Genomic DNA, 20,793 nt, shown 5'->3' with positions numbered 1-20,793 from the left:
TGCGGCTAGATTTTTATGGTGGAACAGTGGCCCTGATTCAGAGCCGGACGCTCTGAATCAGGGCCGGGATATTTTTTTTTTAGAACGGCCTCCTGGCCGCTCGCATAGCTGTGGGTGACCACCCACAGCTATAGCGAGCGGCCAGGAAGATGGTCGCGATGGTCAAGACAATCGCGACCATCGGGCTTGCGACGAGACCCTTGTGGTAGGGTCTCGTCGCAAGCCCCAGAGAGATTTCGGCTCTGACAGTTGAGTGATGAGTCACGAGTGATGTCAGTGGGGCCGGCTCCAAACGGAGGCGTTCACATGGGAACGCCTCAGTTTGGGCAGCCACTCCCCCGGCCCGCCCACCAAAGGGGGCGTGCTGTCACTCAACATCGACAGCACACCCCCTTTGGTACGAGACCCGGAGCGACGGATTGCCCGTTGCTATCCGGGCCTCGCGCATGCGCACGACGGAGCTGGCTCCGTCGTGCGCATGCGCGCTGGCCCACCATTGACCCGGTTGTGGGCGCACAGCGTTGCGACCGGGTCAGAATCAGGCCCAGTGTCTCTAGCAGGACATCTTACTGAAGCATCTTAGTCTCCTATATGCTCTTCACATGCTGACCAGCAAACCTATCCTGCACCGAGGAGGGTAAACAGGAGGTCAAGGACGAAATGGGATGCCGTAGGTTTGAGTTCTATGCCAGCACCGGCTGTGGAGGTGCTCTAAAACATCTGTGGGTGGGAAGAGCTCAATGGAACTGCCATTACACAAAATATTCCTAGAAAAGCACACTGCTTGGCCCTTCAGTTTGACAACCTTTACATACACTTCAGGCGTGGATTAAAAGGTCTACAGTACAAAATCGACAGTGGATAGGTAGACAAACGATAGGTCAACAAGTACAAAAGGTCGACACACAAAACGTTGACATGGATGAAGATCAACAGTAAGAAAAGGTCAACCTTGGCAAAATGTCAACACGAAAAATTGTTGATACATAAGTTTTATTTTTCTAATCCTAATCTTCACTCTAACCCTCCCCTAGGTGCCTAACCTAAACACTCCCTCCCTCCTGGTGCCTAACCCTAACCATCGGAGTAAGTGCCTAACCCTAACCATCCCTCCTAGTGCCTAACCCTCCAGTAAGTGCCTAACCCTGACAAAAAAAAATGTCGACCTTTTGTAACTGTCAATCTTCATCCATGTCGACCTTTTGTGCGTCAATCTTTTGTACCTGTTGACCTTTTGACTGTCTACCAGTTGGTGTCTACCTAGACAGTGTCGACCTTTTTACCGTAGATCTATTGAATGGAACCCCACTACTTCACTATTACATTTATAACAAGATTCTGAGTTACTCACAGTAGAATCAATTCCTCTGAGTCCATCTGGAAATCACTGATGCTGGGGATATGAGGGAGGGGCCAAGGAGTAGGCACTAAAAATAATTGACTGACTGAAACTCCCCCTCCCATATATACCTTCCCCTTTCTCTAGCTCTCCAGTTATCTGACTTGCAAAGCCAAAGGAGAAGAATAAGAATCCATCACACACATCAGGGAAGGAACTCAGTGATTCCCAGATGGATTCAGAGGAATTGATTCTACGGTGAGTAACCAAGAATCTTGTTTCCTCTTTCGTCCAATCTGGGAAGCACTGACGCTGGGACTTCCCCAAGCAAGCCTTAAGAAGGAGGGGGATTACACACATTCAATGCTGTATGCAAAACCTTGCGAGCAAAACTCGCATCTTTAGCCTCAAATGTGTGGAACTGATAAAATTTTGTAAATGTGTGCACTGAGGACCAGGCTACCGACCTGCACAACTGCTCAATCGAGGCACTCTGCCGAGCTGCCCAAGAAGCACTCACAGCCCAAGTCGAATATGCGCGAATGGTATCAGGTACTGAATCGCCCAAGGCTATATAGGCCTGCTTGATAGTGGAAGTAATCCAATGAGCAATAGACTGCTTAGAAGTTGGCCAGTCTCTTTTATGGACATCATAAAGTACTAACAGGCTGTCTGTCTTACACAAGGCAGAAGTCCTATCCACATATATTCTGAGTGCTCATACCACCACATCCAGAAACCGGACAGGACTCTCTGGATCAGGTGGATGCAATACTGGAACCACAATCTCCCGATTTAGGTGAAATCTTGAAACCTTCCCAGTTTCACACCATCGGATGTAAGCTTTCCATGCCCTATAATAAATCATAGACGTGGATGACTTACGAGCCTGTAACATAGTCTGGATAACAGCTGAAGAAAACCCTTGGACCTCAAAAGACTGGTCTCAAGTGCCACGCTGTTAAAGCCAAATGAGGTAAATTGGGATGGAGGAATGGACCTTTTGGCAGTAGATCTTCTCTTAGTGGAAGTATCCACGGTTGGTTGGCCATCATAGACAGAGGATCAGAGTACCACGACCTCTGTCATCAGTCTGGCGCTATTAGAAGGACATGAGTTTTTTCTCGCTTGATCCTATTGATTACATGCGGGAGCATGGGAATTGGTGGAAAAAGATACCCAAAGTAGAAGGACCACTTGTCTGTTAGGGCATCCACCAGAGTTGCTTGTGGGTCTCTGGACCGCGCCACATAACTTGGAAGCTTCCTGTTCAACCTGGAAACCATGAGATCTATCTCTGGCAGACCCCATTCCTCCACAATCATGTTGAATATGTCCTGATGCAGGGACCATTCCCCTGGGTGAACCCTGTGCCGACTGAGAAAGTCGGCTTCCCAGTTGTTCACCCCTGAGATAAAAATGGCCGATATGACTGGAACAAATCTCTCTGCCCACATCATAATCTGGTGGTCTCTGCCATAGCCAAAGGATTCCTGGTTCCTCCCTATCTGTTGATCTATGCCACTGCCGTGGCATTGTCCGACTGTATCTGTAAAGGTCTGTCTTTGAGAAGATCCTGTGCCTGAACCAGAACATGAAAGAATGCTTGACAGCTCCAGCACATTGATTGACAACATCTTCTCTTCCAGAGACCAAACCCCCTGGAACTGGGACCCTAGAACTACTGCAACCCATCCCTGGAGACTGGTGTCTGTAGTTATTAGTGTCCATTCCCAGGGAGAGAATTGGCAACATCTGGACAGGTTGCAAGTGCAGAGCCAATAACCCAGGGGATTGGCGGACCTGAAAAAACTGTCAATCCACCACCTCTTCCAGTGCTGAAGAATGAAATGCTGAATGGGGCCTAGAATGGAACTGCTTCGAACGTGGCCACCATCTTCCCCAATAGCTGCATGCAGTGTAGCATGGACACCCTGTGTAGAGACAAAAGAATGTACACCAGGGACTGCAACTCCCTGATCTTGTGCTCGGGCAAAAAAACCTGCTGAGACAGAGTGTCAAACAGAATTCCCAAAAATACCAACTTCTGTGTTGGAACCAATTTGGATTTGGGTAGATTGAGAACCCAACCATAAAGTTCCAGAGTTGTCATGACAACCTGCAAGTGAGCCTTCAAGAGTTCCTCTGAATGTGCCTTTTTTTAGCAAGTCGTCTAAATAGAGAATGATCGTAATTCCCTGGCGATGCAAAAAAGCTACCATAGGGGCCAAATTTTTGTAAACACCCTTGGTACAGAGGATAGCCCAAAGGGCAGAGCCCGAAACTGAAAGTGCCAGGGGCTTACTGCAAACCACAGCAGTTCGTGGTCTCGTTCCCAAATAGGTACATGGAGACACGCATCCTTTATATCTAAGGACGCAAGAAATTCTCCTACTTCCATAGAGGCAATTACTGAATGTAATGACTCCATCCTGAACCTTCTCACCCTTAAGTACAGGTTGAGACTTTTTAATTCAAAATGGGGCGAAAAGAACCATCTGGCTTTTTTTACCAGAAACAGATTGGAATAAAAACCTAGCCCCTGATGATGTATCAGAACAGGGACCACTACCCCTGAATCTAAAAGGGAGAGAATTGCCCCCTTAATGCCCCTCTTCTGAGCTGATCCAGAGGAAGAGGGGTTACAAAAAAACGATGTGGTGGGGGTCCCACCAGATCCAATGTGTAACCTCTGGAGAAGACTCCTCTGACCCAAAGGTCTGTGGTTGACCGAAACCAGGCCTCCCTGAAAGAGAGAAGATGGCCACCTATACCAATGGGCTGGAAATCCTCCTGACCCGAGTCATTGGAAGGATCTGTCACCCTTACAGGTGCCCGTGCGACGGGACCGCATGGCCCTACCGCTCTCTGAACTGACCCGCTCTCTGACCTCCTGTCATACCTCTGGTGGGCAGATGCCAGAACCGAAAGGGCCAAAACCTAGAAAACCTAGAGCGGGAAGTAAGAACTGGAAGAAACTGGCTGTATCCGCCAGTCAGCTGCTCAGGGAGCATATCGTCTAGTTTGTACGCTCCTTTACTTTTACCACCAACTGCAACTCACAGAGAACAAAAAAGACATACAGCCCCAGTCTGTATAGTGAGAGAGAGAAAAAAGAAATTATATATATATATATATATATATTTATTTTTTAAAATAAAACAGAAGAAATTAATATAATGAACTAATCTATTGAAACAAAGAAACATAAACAAACAAAAACAACCTAACCTACCTACTCTACTCTTTGCCAAAAAAAAAAACAATTTCAGTTTGTACTATACCACACTCCCCAGCCTCCAGACTCCTGAGCAGCAGAGGTTTTGACTTCTTCAATCAGTTCTCTAATCAGTCCTCCAGGAAACAGCAGGATATCACCTAACCTGGATGGACCTCCCACAGGCTTTCTGGGAGTGTGGGTAAGAAGACATCCACCATTACCAGATGATGCCTCTGTTATCCAGGTAAGCACATGTTTTTGTTTTTTTAAAAATACAGCACATGGTATTCTCCAGACCTTTACAGTGCCTCTGTGCCCCCTGTAGGGAAAACCGGAGCTCACAAAGAGCGAACCGGACCCTGCCCGTGCACTTAGGGCCTGATTCAGAGCCACTCGCAAGCAGCTCGATGTTTGGCCACTGCGCATGCGTGAGCCCCGCCGAGCGACTGAACTTCAGTCGCTGCGGGGCTCGCTACAAGACAGCTCGCCCCATTTTGTAGGCGGGTAGGGGTGGTGGCTGCACAAACGCAGGCATTCCCTTAGGAGCGCCTGGCGTTTGTGGGAGGACCTACTGACATCACTAGTGATGTCAGTAGTGGACTTCCTGCTCTATTAGAGCAGGGAGTCAACTCGGGCTTGCGGCAGCCAAGACCCTACGACAGGGTCTCGTCGCAAGCCCGATGGTCGCGATAATCGTGACGGTCTCCAGCCTGCTTGAACAAGCTGTGGGTGAACAGCTTTGCGAGCGGCCTGGAGACAAAAAAAAAAAAAAATACGCCCACAGACCCTACGAGCTGCCTGCGGCAGCGAGTGGGTCTGAATCAGGGCCTTAGGGCCAGATTCAGAGACGCTCGTAAGCGGCCTCTCGTTCGCTCCGAGCGATGTTTGCCCAACTGCGCATGCGTACGGATCGTTATACACATGCGCGAACCAGTCAGTGCGGTCGAAATTCATGTGCTCGCAAAATAGCGAATGCCTGATAATTTGAGTGACAGAAAGATGCGTATGTGGGTGGTAACAGGGGAAGGTGCTTGAAAACGGGGAGTGGAGATCAGAACACAGGCGTGCTTAAAGGTCAAAACGGGCGTTTTATGGGTGTGCATAATTAAAACAGCAGCGTCATTGACCACGTCACTGGGTTATTTTATAGCCAGAACTGCTCGCAAGATTGTGGTAGCAAAAACCAACCACAAGAATAGCGAGCAGTTCATACGCTGGTCGATGTACTCGATTAATCTAATAAATAGCGGACATGACGTAGGATGCGAGCGGCCAGGGGGCGTAGTTTCCAAAAAACGACCACAAGTTTTGTTCGCTCGTTCAGACCTAGAGGCGTGAACAGACCGCAAAGAGCGAACGGTTCATTTGAATAGCCACCCCTATTTTCTGGACGAGCGAGCGCTAATTGCGTCCGGCTCTGAATCAGGCCCTTAGTTTGCTGTCTATAGCTGCCCAGCATTACTCTCCAAGTAAACTATGGCAGCCGGTCACAGCTGCAGCCTCCAGGAAAATGGCTCCTATGGGAGACTTTTATTAATATTCTAGGATCCTCGCACACCCGTGGGTGCCTGGTGACCCTCTTCCGGGGCCCGGAGCTGGATGCAGCAGGGGCTGAGCAGATACTGGCTACCAGTACTGCTCCTAATTCCCACTCCTCCAGCCTTGATCTTGATTCAGGCTCTAATATTCCTTTAGGGTAAAAAGATTTAGGCTAGAAACAAACAAAGCTCTATACTTCTTTGTGCCTGCTCCTGCTGGAGAGCTAGAGAAAGGGGAGGGTATATATGGTAGGGGGAGTTTCAGTCAGTCAATTATTTTTAGTGCCTACTCCTCGGCCCCTCCCTCATATCCCAGCATCAGTGCTTCCCAGATTGGGCGAAAGAGGAATTGTATAATTATGCCATCAGTTTAGAACACAGACAAAAAATGGAGTAATAGCATAGCATTGGTAGCATTCTAAAGAGGAATATCATGGAATAAATACGCTTTAATCCACATATTTTAAGAAATAGCACCGATCAATAGGCCAGATGGTGTGGAAAAGGGAGCACTTGTGTAGTATATTTTCATCACTAGAGCTGGTCAAGAGTTAGACAAGTGCTGGTGACTGCATGTTATTGAAATAATTCCCTGAAATCTACAGAGATTAACTGAAAAAATGATGGTGCTAAAAAAACCCTTTCAGGTACAATAGCTAATGCAACCCACAAACATCCTGTCTTGATGGCGTTCTAACAAAAAAGGGGGATGAGGTCATAATACCGACCACGGGGATTCCAGCGCTCAAAATGACGGTGCCAGAATCCCGACACCTGTCAGAATCCCAACGTCGGCATCCCGAAGGTAAGTAGTGGGGTTAGGGGAGAGTTAGGGTTAGGCACACTGGGGGTGAGGGTTAGGTGTAGGGTGCGGGGAAGGGGAGGTTAGATTTAGGCACTGGGTGGGAGGTTAGGGTTAGGGGTAAGGAGAGGGGGAGGATTAGGATACTAACAGACAGGTGTCGGTATCTTAACCCTGTTAGTATTCTGGCATTGGGATTCTGGCTGCCGAGTTCCCGAGCGCCAGCAACCTGTACCCAACCCAATAAAGGGATGTGACCACATGACTGGGATTTTTGGGCCAGAGATTTAATTTTCCTATATTCAGACCAGATCATGTGTCAGCTTATAGTAATGAAGAGTGTAGCACTTAGATAAAGGTTAATAATTTAAAAATAAACAAGTTGCTTTAGTTGACCCTCATTTCTGTGGGTATTTTTCATTTTCTTCTACTAACAGACATGCAGTGCACCTTATATCCCTTTCACAACGAGTCATGGGACACAAATACGTGGTCTCCTACCATAGAAATCACTGTTGGCAACACACAGTGAAAGCAACTATTTTGCTGGCCTGAACAACATTTGTGAGTGTATAGTCTATGAATTCATAGTGCAACTGGATTTAGACCAATGGACCACCTATTGCTATGTGTATTATTGTCTCCCACATTAATGACTTTATCTAAAGATAAACAGTCCACTTACTCAATGATACTATGAGGCCTAGTTATCATCAATAAAGGGCCCGGGCTATTCATCCCAATGGACCCCCTGATATTCAGCAAACTTCGAAAACTGAAAGTTTTTGGAGTTTGCTCACGAGAACAAGGGTCATACCTGTCTACCCTCCCGATTCCTGCGGAAGACTCCAGGATCAAGGCACAATCTCCCAATGCCCCGGTAACTTAATTAAATCCTCTGCATTCCTCTGCTGTCGGCAATTGTAGAGCACCTTCTCTAGCTGTAATTGCAGCCGGCGGCCACCAGGGGGAGAACATATCAAAGAGAGGTGTCCGGATTGTAGAGCTTCAGCAACATGGCTGCCACCCTTCTGCAGTGAGGACAGTATTTACGCTCTCCTCTAGTTATCCCTGCTCTCTGCTGCTGGACACAGGGCCATGACAGATGCTGTGTGGCTGTACTACAGGTATAGAATAGTAATGTTTTACTGTACTGTATGTGTGTGCGTCTGGCACTATGTATGTGGGGGGTGCATGTTGGTACTGTATGGGCAGGGGAGCTGTATGCTGGGCACTTTGAGTTTGTAGAGGGTGTATGTTGAGCACTGTATGGGTATGGGGGTTGTGCGCTTTCTTGGCACTGTGGGGTATATGCGAGACACTGTATGGGTAAGGAGCATACATACCTATCCTGAGGGAGTCTCCTGGCTCACTGCAGGAAACCCCGAGTGTCAATAGATACGCCCACAAGTGGAGTTAGACACAACCTTTGAGCAGAGCATAACATGCCCCATTAACAGCGCGCCACATTCCGCATTCTACAATCTCCCTGAAACTAGTATTCAAAAGTAGGCAAGTATGACAAGGGCCATTTTCAGACGACGCTTGCTCTGGTAGCCCCGCTCCTTCCTATTGGAAGGAGTTCCGGGGATGCCAAGAGGGATCCTCCGAATCCTTCTCACGTTCTCCCCGGCGGCTGTGCACATGTGTGACCTCGGAGCAGTTGTCCACCGGAGCAATGATGAATACTTAATGGTGTAAACTATCCCCCGCTGAAAGTTGGTATCCCTCGCAGCAAGATCAATACTTCATCATCGGAGGCTGTATGGTCTCCGATGATTAATAGGCTTCTATGTCATTGCTAGGGGAACTAGCTATCGGTAGCGGATCAGCGGGTGTGTACATCCGATATGTCTGTGAACGTCGTCATTCACAGACATATCAGGTTTGCCCTGCATCACAGCCGTTGCAGATATATCTTGCAGATATATTGGTGTATCTGCATGTGTGTACGAGCGACCCACCGCCTGCCCGTACACTGGCTGCAGGGACCGCTGACACTGACATCAAAACTGAGCGGGCAAATTTAAATACCCATCCAGTTGTGATATCTGGTAAGCGTGTATAGCTTACCTAATTGTCCGCTCGGTCAGTGGGTAACCGGTCTGGCGCCATGTCTTTTAAGTGTGTACCCATCTTAACTGTTACATTAATTTGTCTGCTAGAAGTTTGGCTGTGCCATTGGAATTGCAGAGGTTAATCCTTAAGAGACAAATCACGTCCCCAGGATTAGATCTGCCAAAGACAATGAATTGTATTAGAGTCAAGTGGCACTATATTCAGCTATTTCCCAGCTGGTACAGATAATGTGTCACTTTGTAAAACATTACCCACAAGGACAAGGTCATTAATTATATGACGGCCTTCATTATAACATCTGACTGCACTGTAGAAAAAGCAAGTCCATCAATTATAAGGTGACATCTTTCTGTATAATATTATAGCTATAGCCAGCACCACTCTACCAATCTGCTAGATGATGTCACCCATTGTTGTTATCACTGATGAAGGTTGGTCGCACAAAGTGTGGCATACAATGGGGATTGTTAGGCGATTGCAGCTATGACTTAATTAGTAAATTTCAGCGGTGTCTTGTACAGGTCTACAACATCCATATTGTTTTTGGAGATATTTGCATGTGCTTTTGTCTGGTGGGAGACTCCTCCGTAGGGCATTCAACATATACTATATATCTTTAAATAATTTGACAACATTTGCAGCTGTGCGGAGCAGGGCTCTATAGCTTTTCTTTGAGGAGAGAGCTGGGCCAAGATCGGAGAGCAGAGGCGGCCCTAGCCAATTTGGTGTACTAGGCAAGATTTTGGCTGGTGCCCCCTAGCAGATAATCCCACCACCAATCTTAGTGTTTATACACGGACGGCAAAATTAACACAAAAATAGCCACAAGCAAATATATATATATATTTGATGAAGTCTCTGACGAAACTAGTTGGTCGTGGCCAGGAATTGTGAGACTGTGGAACAGTCATCTGTCTACTTCCAGAGGCAGTGCGGTGTGCGGCTGGTCGCTGAGTATGGAAGATGTCTGGCTAAGTTTACAGACCCACCAGATCACATGTGAAACTTCTAACTTTGATGTATGTGAGCAGATTTTATTAAACATTGTTTTTTTTTACTATTCCATGTTTGCGCTTTCCCTCTGTGATTGCATTCTAGTGTGGGTATACCTTCCTCAAGCATAAGGGGGACTGGGATTAAGCTGCAATACATTTTAACAGAAAAGGAAAAAAAGTCTGGATTTTACAGGACACCATTGTGCAGAGTGAGGACATTTGTACTGTATGTATATATATATATATATATATATATATATAACATACAGTTCAAATGTCCTGATGAAAATTCTGAAAATAGAATTGAAACGTTGACTGGGATTACGGAGTTTCCATGTCTTTTTTCTATTTTTGAATTGAGTGCCGCCTATTACTGTGATCTGCTATATATATATATATATATATATATCACAAACCCTCAATGCGCTAATAATAGTATGAATATTTATACAAATTAGAGAATATAAAACAAGAAAATTAAGGCTGCTCCTCTTGTACGATCCTTGCCAGAGAGTGGATCTATAGATGGAATATAACAACAAGACAAGAAGGTGCCAATAGTGTAGTATGTAAAACACCATTTGATTTTCAGAATAAGCAATGTGCGTACATTTATTCTGTATAATTACGCTTATCTCAATTCCAACCAATGTTGCGATGAACTAGGACACGACTTTCATATGGTTTCCAGCATCAGAATATAGCCGAGCATCAAGACAAACAACCAAGAAATATTCATAGGGTAGTATATCCAAACTTTATAATTAAAACATAAAATAGACAGGAGGTTCCTGTCTATTATCTTTCAAGTCTGCACCCCTGAGACAATACCACGGAGGTTTCCTGAATTTGGTACCATTCAGTTTGACCACTTTGGATCCCTGGTTGGGTGAACTGTCTTTGATTGATATGCTATAAGCCAAGCTATTATCTTATGGGTGTCCTTAATCTTATGTTTTAATTATAAAGTTTGGATATACTACCCTATGAATATTTCTTGGTTTTATGTCTTGATGCTCGGCTATATTCTGATGCTGGAAACCATATGAAAGTCGTGTCCTGGTTCATCGTAACATTGGTTGGAATTGAGATAAAGCGTAATTATACAGAATAAATGTACGCACATTACTTATTCTGAAAATCAAATGGTGTTTTACATACTAGACTATTAGTGTCTTCTTGACTTGTTTATATATACACACACATACATATATATATATATATATATATATATATATATATATATATATATATATATATACACACACACACACAGTGGTGCTTGAAAGTATGTGAATCCTTAAGAATTTTCTATATTTCTGCTGAAGTTTAGCCTAAAACTACCTCAGATTTTCACACAAGTCCTACAAGTAGATAAAGAGAACCAAATGAGACAAAAAATTAGACATGCTCATTTTTTTATTGCGGAAAATGATCCAATATCACATATCTGTGAGTGTCAAAAGTATGTGACCTTTGCCTTCAGGATCTGGTATGACCATGTTGTGCAGCAATAACTGCTTAGCAATGTTTCCAGTAATTGTTGACAAAGTCCTGAACATCGGCTTGGAGAAAATTTACCTCATTCCTCCACTGCTTCAACTCTGTTATGTTGGTAGGTTTCCTCCCACGAACTGCTCGCTTTAGGTCCGCCCACAACATTTCGATCGGATTAAGGTCAGGACTTTGACTTGGCCATTCCAAAACTGTAACTTTATACTTCTTTATCTATTCGTTGGTCGAATGACTTGTGTGCTTTGGCTCGTTGCCTTGCTGCATGACCCACGTTCTCTTCAGATGCAGCTCATGGACAGATGTCCTGACATTTTCCTTTAGAATATTCTGGTATAATTCAGAATTCATTGTCCCATCAATGATGGCAAGACGTCCTGGGCCAGATGCAGCAAAACAAGCCCAAACAATGATACCAACTCCACCATGTTTCACAGATGGTATGAAGTTTTTATGCTGGAATGCAGTGTTCTCCTTCCTCCCTCTCTGACTCAGCCCACTTGCCCAGTGCCCATCAGCATCCCTCTCAGAGTCAGAATCAGCAGGCAACAGAACGGCCAGCACCCGTCTCTGCCCAGTGCGTGCCCACCGCCCTCTCCCAGCCTGAGCTAAGTTACCTAGAGAGAGTGAGACTCACTCTTGTCTGGTGGTCTCAGGTCAGCTAGGCTGGAGTGGGAGTCGCCGGGACCGTCCTGGGCTGTGCTGCAGTGCCAGTGGACTGGTGAATGCCTTCTTTCTTGATGCCTGGTCCTATGTGCACTGGGCGGCGGCTAATATGGAGGCAGAGCTGTGGGTCACTCATGGCTCTGCTCCACAATGGTGGCCCATGGGAGCAGTGGCACCGGTTTGGCATGCCTTGTTTCCTGACATCTTCCTTGTCTTCTGTAGCCAGAATGAGCTTCTGTGCAGAAACTTACTGTATTCTGACCTGTCTGTCACCACAGTTATCTGACCAGCTGACCACTGCAATGCCCGAATGGAGCTGAGCTCTGATTATGGCAGTGGTGGAGGGAGAGCTGCAGAGCCATGGAATGTCCCTATGCATTCCAGGTGCCCTAGGCATTTGCTTAGAATGCCTATGCCTAAGGCTGGTTCTGTCTGAGAGACCTCTGAAAATCGTGTAATCACAGCCCCCACCACCATCATCACCCATGTCAGATGGGAGCAAGCCAATATCTGAGAGACCTCAGCCCCATGTAACACACTCTTATAGGAGTCTGTTATTGGACACCTCAAAGATTTGGCCCCGTATGTTGCAGGGAGAGTAGTCAAGTGTGATCTTTAAATTTTGTCTATTTGCTTTGCACCAACCAAAAAAAACGGCATCTACAATAATAGATAATAAGATAAGTGCCCTATAACTAGTGCTTAAATAATCACATTATAGCAAAGCTGCTTCAACAGAAAGCATAATCTGCTTATCCTCCATCAGACAGACAGGAAACAGTATTGCAGCCCTAAAATATTGTAACTATTTAAAACAGAATAATTAGAAGCAATAATAAAAGTATTGTAAACTTGCTTCTAATCATTCTATTTATAATAGTTACAATATCTTTACACTGTAATAACTTCTCGTGTCAAAATACAATACTATTTTAACCATTATATTCTCCTCAGAGAAGTGGACAGTAGTATAAATAGATTGCAAAGGTTTTCCAGGTTTTCACTTACAAAAAAAAAAACATGGGAATTGTAGGGTAGTAAAAAGCAGTAAAAGCATAAATAGTTATTATACATTGGAAACAGTCACTGAACAGCAAAAGCCTGGGGGCTATTACTGGAGTCCAGCATCCACCTCCACACCTGACTTCCTGTTTACAAATCTATGCAAAGTAGTGTTATGTGTGTAGTCTATTCATACTTGCCCACTGTACCGAAATGGTCAGGAGGCTCCCGAAAATCAGGTGGTGCTCCCGGCCCCCAGACCCCCCCCCCCAGCACCTCCGCACATACACCCCCACAGTGGGGTTGTTTGATGACAAGGTGCATTCTGAATTGCGTAATTGTTGCCCAGCCCCCTGCTTCACAATGACGGTAATCGCAGAATTTGTGTAGCAGGGGCGCGGCCAAGATGACATGATCGCACAATCACGTCCCCGCTCTGCCCTCTTATGCCGCCCACTGTGCTAACCCGGCTGTGGGAGCAGCCAGAATGTCGGCAAGTATGAGTCTATGCCAGATCATGATGAACAGATGTCACATGCTATATTGTACATCCTCAATGTTGGTACGCTCAGTTTTAACTTCTAACTCTTTTTAGTACATATCACCCAACTTTTTACTAAATTACAAGTGAACCCTCTACAAGGAAAAGGAATCTTGTAATATTCACAAATGCATAATTAAACTGCCTATATAGTGAAAAACACTAACATCATAATAACATATTTGACACTATAGTTAACCAACTTGTATTGTATGTGTGCTTGTCATACACAATCAACATCTGGTCAGAAGTGAAGTCATCAAGTGTAACGGAACAATAGATTATCTCAATTTTTCTGTATATGGGGCCATCAATCAAGCATTAAGTGAGGGACCAATGCCTGTTTTGCACTCCAATACTTGTGTTTGGCAAAATACATCACTGTTCTTATTGTTCTGTGCAGCAGACTGCAACGCGTTTCGGGATTTATCCCACTTCAAGCTATTGCCCTCCGTTATCAGTCATTTTAGCTGATTGTTAAAATGTATTTTGATAGAGAAATTGGACTATGTCTGAAGAATATGAAAAGATTCTGAGGCCTATGTATCAAGCAGAGTTTTACAGAAAATTATGCAGAAACTGCAGTTTCTGCATAATTTAATGGATTGTTGCTATGTACTAATAGCACAATGCAGGAGATTTCACAGAAATCTCCGGAAAAGTGCTAATTAGCACTTCATATCACAGTCCCCATTATTATCAATGGGGACTACGATCTGACCCCTATGTACTAAACTCCAAAATGCGAAGTTTTAAAGAGTTTAGCAGCTTCAGGTGGTGTAAACTACTATAAGCCTATGGAGGCTCCAGGGGCAGGGAAGAGATCTTTCGTTCTCTCCCTCGCAGCCCCTGGCCGGCCCCGTAAGCTGGCATTGTGCGCATGTGCAGCAACAGTTTCCCCCGGGGAAGTCTTTCACATCTGTGAAAGACTTCTCCTAAATGCCGGAGATATAACTCGCAGGGTCAGCGGTTACCGCAACCGCTGTCCCTGCAGATTCCCCATGGTACATAGCGGGGATAGTTTCATTAAAAATTTAAGTATTCCCGGCGAGATGGATACATAATAATCGAGGCAGTGCCGCGATTATTAGTACATAGACCCCTCTGTCATGAAAAGATTCTTCTGTAATCAAAGCCGTTTCCCAACTTTCTGCAGCTCTGATAGGATTTTGAAATCTTTAGTGTTGTAAGAATTATTATAAGCTCTTTTATATAGCACAACCTGCGTTATTGTTCTATGTGATTCTTTAAGAGTCCAGTTTGCCAAGTAAAAACTTTTCTTTACTGAATTATATATGTAGAGAGTTGAAATTAGTTAGTTATGTGTTTAATGAATACAAAGGGGAATGGGAAATAAGGTGAGAGAGTTTGGAGACCTATGGGCCTATTCCTACTGTAGTAATTGTGGTCAATCGTCCAAAAACGCCCATTCCATTTCAGACGCCATCTTTAGATAGTGTTCGCCATTGTAACCTACAGGCTACCTTTTCTCATTCTTTTTGCCAGAGAAGGATCCTCGGTTCCCTCCATGCAGTCTATACTTGCACATTCGCTATAGGTTTGCCAGGTGCGAACCCAGCAGCAAAGTGATAACATTAGTTTATTTCTCACTCTCTGCTGTGGCAGGCTTTTAGCAGAGAGCCTTTCCCAGCAATAGAACAGAATTTTAATAAATAGCCCCAAAAAGATACTGCTTATCGCCGCAATATATGGCGATGAGCAATGATACTTATCAAAGCTACTTTGCAAAGTAACACAGAAAAAGACAGAGGAGCTATGAGGAGAGCAGAGATAGAGGGTCTCATTTAGCAACGATATATAACCCCATTAAAGGGGTTATGTTATCCTTTCAATATTTAACAAACTAATCTAAGATTACCTCTGTTTGTCACTTTATTGTTCTTGCCATCTTTAGATGGCGTGAATAATACGGTCCTGTCGGGTGAAACAGTCATGCACACGAATGGACTGATCAACACACATGTGCATGACATAGAAGCCCGTCAATGGCAGCGTTCGGCTGCCAGCAGCTAAGCGTAGGATGCCGCTAAGGCATAGGCATCTTTATAATGATGTTAGCGAGGTAAGTGTTTGCCAGCAAACCACCTTCGTCCACTTGATTCTACAAGCGGTTCAGCTCATTACCATACGGTGAGGACTAGACTTTTCTTCATCATACACCGTTTTACACTGTCAGTCAGCACAATCCTGACAGAATATCATCTTGAGGATATTGACTGTTCTATTGATAATATATTTTGAACACTCATCATCAACTGTAGATTCCATATCCGGGTAGAGGGGGGAGTAAAACGCCCAAAGGTGTATCCCACCCCCATAGTATACCTGCACAGTCAGTTTTTGTTATCTGTTTTATGTTTGTATGTTTACATGTATGTGTTTCACTAGGTGACACATCGGTAATTTTACACTACATTACTTTATTATAATAAATTATTTTATACTTATTCCACGTTGGTGGTTTTTATTTGAATAGAATACCATTCAAAATCTATAGTTTGGTCCATATGTGAAGCACCAGGGATACATATATATATCTGTTCTTCATCTTTATAATGGGTGCGAGGTGTGCAGTGCACAAGGGCCCATGGGTCCAGGGGGGCCCACACCTCACACCCTTTACCCACAGTTAAAATTATACTTATCACTCCACAGATTACGAAGTGCTGCTCCGCCGTGACGGACTGGCGCTGCAGAAAAGCAAACACTCACAGTGATCTGCGCATGCACAGAAAAGATGTCCCGGGAAAGTAGGCGCGGACACCATTTTCCCGGAGACACGCACATGTGCAAGATTCTGGCATGAAGCCAGAATCTACAGCGTTCAGTGTGCTGACAGAGAGGAGCGGGCCCAAACGGTGGCTGCATACAGGACCCTTCCCCTCTTAAAACGCCCCTGGGAGGGAGATGTCGCTGGACCAAGACGGTGAGGTAAGTAATGATGAATACTAGTGGCATATTCATTAGTATCACTGTAATACTAAACGAAATATGCTGCTGGTGCTTAGGTCCGTTCTTTAATGGGGGCCTTAGTTTGAACGACAAGGCGTAAGGAATTAAAATACAGTTCTACACTCTCTAGAAAACTATCACATGTGGTGAACAAGTGATGCAAAGAACAGATATTTCTTCTAGTTACAGATACAAAACAAGTTCTTCAAGCTCTCAAACACTTCAATTTTTCACATATACCATATTATATTCTAAATCACTAATACTCATTTTGACATTCTTTTATAAATATCAGCTGAAACAACAACCTAACAATTTAAGTAATTGAACTGTAACTGTAAATATACATTTAGCTGATCGGTATTAATTATTTACCTTAGGGCCATGCCATGCGATTATATAGAGTAAGCATTTCCTACTTTACATTTTAGATTTGTCACTGACAGACTGAGAGCTGTCAGACAGATACAAATGTAACAAACTGGGGGCGAAGCACCTGCACTCTGCATTAAAGAAATGTTATTATTGAATTATTATAGTGTTATTATAGAAAAGCATTTAGTTTAGCTACTGGTAGTTGACTTGCATAAAAGTTGCAATGTTGGAACACTAAAAGCTGCATCACATGCCAGACTTGAAAAGAAAATATTGTTTTGAATGCAGATTTTTTTTATCATTATTATAATTATTATTATTAAACAGCTTCCTTTCAGGTTGCACCATAGAAAGACTAATGCTTAAATGATAATTAAATGAACATGATACAATTGGTAAACATTAGCCCTGATACATTGCAATATAAGAAGTGAGAGCAGTACCAGCATCCTTGCTATGGTCTCTCGTGTTATGTCATTGTCAGAGCAATGAAAACAAACAATAGTGGAGGTGGCACCATGAGGACCCTTACCAGTCAGCCTGCTCTTCCAATGTGCCATTGGGTCTAATCATGCCCTGTGATCATCATCCTTGCCCATGCACCCAGCGCTGTCCTTCCAACAATCGGCTGGTTCAGTTGATCTTATTCCCTGATCTCTGGTGCTGGAGCCGCCCAAGCCGGTGCTATTCCCCGGGGAGCGGCAGCAGGTAACACATCAATGTGCGCTCCCAGGATCACACTCCACAGCCCGAGCCGTGCAACCCCGCCTGGCAACGCGCATGCGCAGCCCTCCTCCCTAACCCATACCATTCACCCCCCATCCTGCAGCCGTGCTCCCAGCCTAGGCTGGCCGCTGTAGGGTGCAGGGAAAATGACCTACACCTTATTGCCGTCTGCTTGCTTTTAAATATGTACAGCCAGCACAAAGCAGGCATAGACATTATTTCTATGCAAGAAGCAAGCCATGCAGGCTACTACAAGCCTTTTTCATTGTTCAGTTAAGCTGCAGCACATATCTGTATTCATCTATATAAACATTTAAACATAGCAAAAATATATGATCGATCGAAATTCTTATTTCTTATCATAAGAAATAATAATTTATAATAATAATTTAGTTATTAATATTATTATTATTATTTATATAGCACTGTTCTCCCATTAGGACTTAAAGCGCCTTACATTTACATGAAAAAGACACAAGGTACAAAAAAAACTTAGAAAAGAGGGGATGTAGTTAGATTACTAAAGATAGACGTTGAAATCCCAGCCGGCATCCAGAACGAAGGTAAATGGGGCTTCTTAGGTCTTAGCTGTGGAGGGGGGAGTGTTAAGTTTAGGTACCCCTGGGGGGATTCAGGGTTAGGCACCCCCTGGGGAGGGTTAGGGTTAGGCTACGGGGAGGGGGAGTTAGGGTTAGGCACCACTGGGAGGGGGTAAGGCACCCACCTGGGAGGGTTAGGTTTAGGGTACAGTAAGGGGGGATTAGAGCTATGCACTACGAGGGGAAAGTTAGGGTTAGGCACTAGGGGGAGGTTAGGCACCACTGGGGGGATTCAGGGTTAGGCACCCCCTGGGGTGGGTTAGGGTTAGGCCACGGGGAGGGGGAGTTAGGGTTAGGCACCACTGGGAGGGGGTAAGGCACCCACCTGGGAGGGATAGGTTTAGGGTGCGGTAAGGGGGGGTTAGGGCTAGGCACTACCAGGGGGAAGTTAGGGTTAGGCACTAGGGGGGAGGTTAGGCACCACCAAGGGAGGGCTAGGGGGGGAGAGGGATAGGGATAGCATACTTTCCGCCCCTGAGGGATCTTCAGATACCGGGATGCCTCTGTCGCTATTGAGCCGCCGGTATTTCATACACATTCTAAAAAGAGAGCTAAGCATTTGGGTAGTATTGTTTTTTAGAAACTAAAGGGATATAATTGAAGTGCCTGAGTAAAAAGGTAAGTTCTCAGTCTGTTTTGGAGGTAGTGCACAATATACTTAGAAAGCATAAAAAGAATGAAACAACAGAACAGTTATAGTACCATCAAACATTTGTAATCTTCAAGTTCAATATGAAACACACAAACCAAATTCACGTAGACGATATATAATGAAAATAAATCACCTATGTTGATAAATCCTCTCCATTACAGATCTTTAATTATTTAGATCTCTAAATGAAATAGGGGATTTGTAGCATTTGCATATTTTACAACTGTCACCGTTTTACAGGCTTCGAAAATATGTCCTTGGAAATTTTTGTCCCTGGGTTTCAATACTGATTAACTGTATAATAAAACATCTTCATACACTCTGTTCTTATTATGTAAGCCTTCTAAGTTAATATTTATTGAAGAGGAGTATTACAAATGCAAATACATTAAATCCAGATGTATTTGTTGCCAAAATCAATTGTTTGCCATCACTGGTGGAAGTACTTTGTTTTAACACAGCTCAGTTTTAGAGTTCATAAGTTATCCTGAACCAGCATACAGTAGTCAGGACTGCAAAGCACAGTCATCATTCAGTGGAGTGAAACTAGCATTGTGCAGACTAATGCTTAATTATGCAGATAAAAAGACTTATTAACAAGCTGCACAGAATAACAATCTGCATTGAAAAATGTATAAGATTTTGTGTTAAAAACTATGTCACCTTTATAAATATACTCATGAAAAATATTTAGACATAAATAACATCTTCCGGGCCGCTATTAATATTCATGAGTATTAATGTGTGTGGGACCATATCATGTACTGTCAAGAGTATGGTACACATCGCCAGAGATTTGGCCTCCAAACTGTCAGATATATTATCTAGAGATCTGGAGGTTTAAAACTCAAATCACATTTACCGGGGGTATAGAACCCGGAGAAACGCGTCAAGGACTTGCTGCTAAATCTCCAATTTGTGATCTCCACTTCCTACTGCATATTTTAATTATTAACTGCTGAATTGTGGGCCGCGGAATATCCTTTCTCCTTGCCACCATCTAACACTGGCTGTTTACCAGGAGACGGCTAAGGAGACCTGCTGCTGACAGCATTTATCAGCGGGTCTGCGCTGTACACGTCAGCTGTCCACCACCGCTCTCCAGTATTCACTGACGTGAAGGGTAGAGATGGGCGGAGCGAATCACAGCACTGAGTTGAGCCACATGGCTCAACTCAGTGAAGTGTCTCGAGACACGGCTCTTTTAGAGCTGTAGGAAGCAGAGGTGCCAGCGACTCTGAGTGAGATGCTGACATCTCCGCCTCCTGCGGCCCAGCACTGCAGCTCAGGGTTCTGCACTGATTCTCCTCCTGAGTCAGTGCACTCCCCTGAGCCCTGGCTGTAGCAGCGAGACTCAGAGTGAGTCGCTGACAGCTCCGCCCCCTACACTGCTGATCTGACACAGTGGAGAAGTATGATCGGGTCGGATCAGCAGTGTAGGGGGCGGAGCTGCCATTCACAGCTCCCACTGACAGAGAGGCTAGAGAGGTGAGTGTCTCGACACACCAAACAGTGAGTGACTCGAATCATTCACTCATGTGAATGATTCGAGTCAGTGTGTTGAGACACTCACTCACTAGCCATCTCTAGTGAAGGGCTGACTGAAGGAATGGAGCTTTGACCGTGCTATATCTGCTAGGAACACACATTCCTGTCTGCTGACAGAGGGGGACATTAGAGGCCACCAGGTACTGGCGGTGATCTGCCAGCGGGGCCGTGTTACCAACGAGCACTAGGTAAGGCAGGGCCGAAGCTAGGATATCTGTCACCCGGT

General features: G+C 44.7%; 1 protein-coding gene across 4 annotated transcripts in view; it reads right to left on the bottom strand.

Moving 5' to 3' along the window:
- ARMH4 (armadillo like helical domain containing 4) overlaps nucleotides 1-17,795 on the bottom strand; it is a 348,598-nt gene extending 330,803 nt beyond the window's left edge. For all 4 annotated transcript variants that reach the window (XM_088456484.1, XM_088456483.1, XM_088456487.1 and 1 more), the window contains exon 1: nucleotides 17,575-17,795. The gene's annotated coding sequence lies outside the window, so the exon portion shown is untranslated. The remainder of the gene's footprint in view (nucleotides 1-17,574) is intronic.
- Between the last annotated feature and the right edge of the window lie 2,998 nt (nucleotides 17,796-20,793).

Source organism: Taudactylus pleione, unplaced genomic scaffold (assembly GCF_031769625.1).
Source record: "Taudactylus pleione unplaced genomic scaffold, aTauple2 ptg000707l, whole genome shotgun sequence".
Lineage (NCBI taxonomy): Eukaryota > Metazoa > Chordata > Amphibia > Anura > Myobatrachidae > Taudactylus > Taudactylus pleione.
The sequence above is the reverse complement of the archived record's forward strand: the minus strand, read 5'-3'. Positions and strand labels throughout refer to the sequence as shown.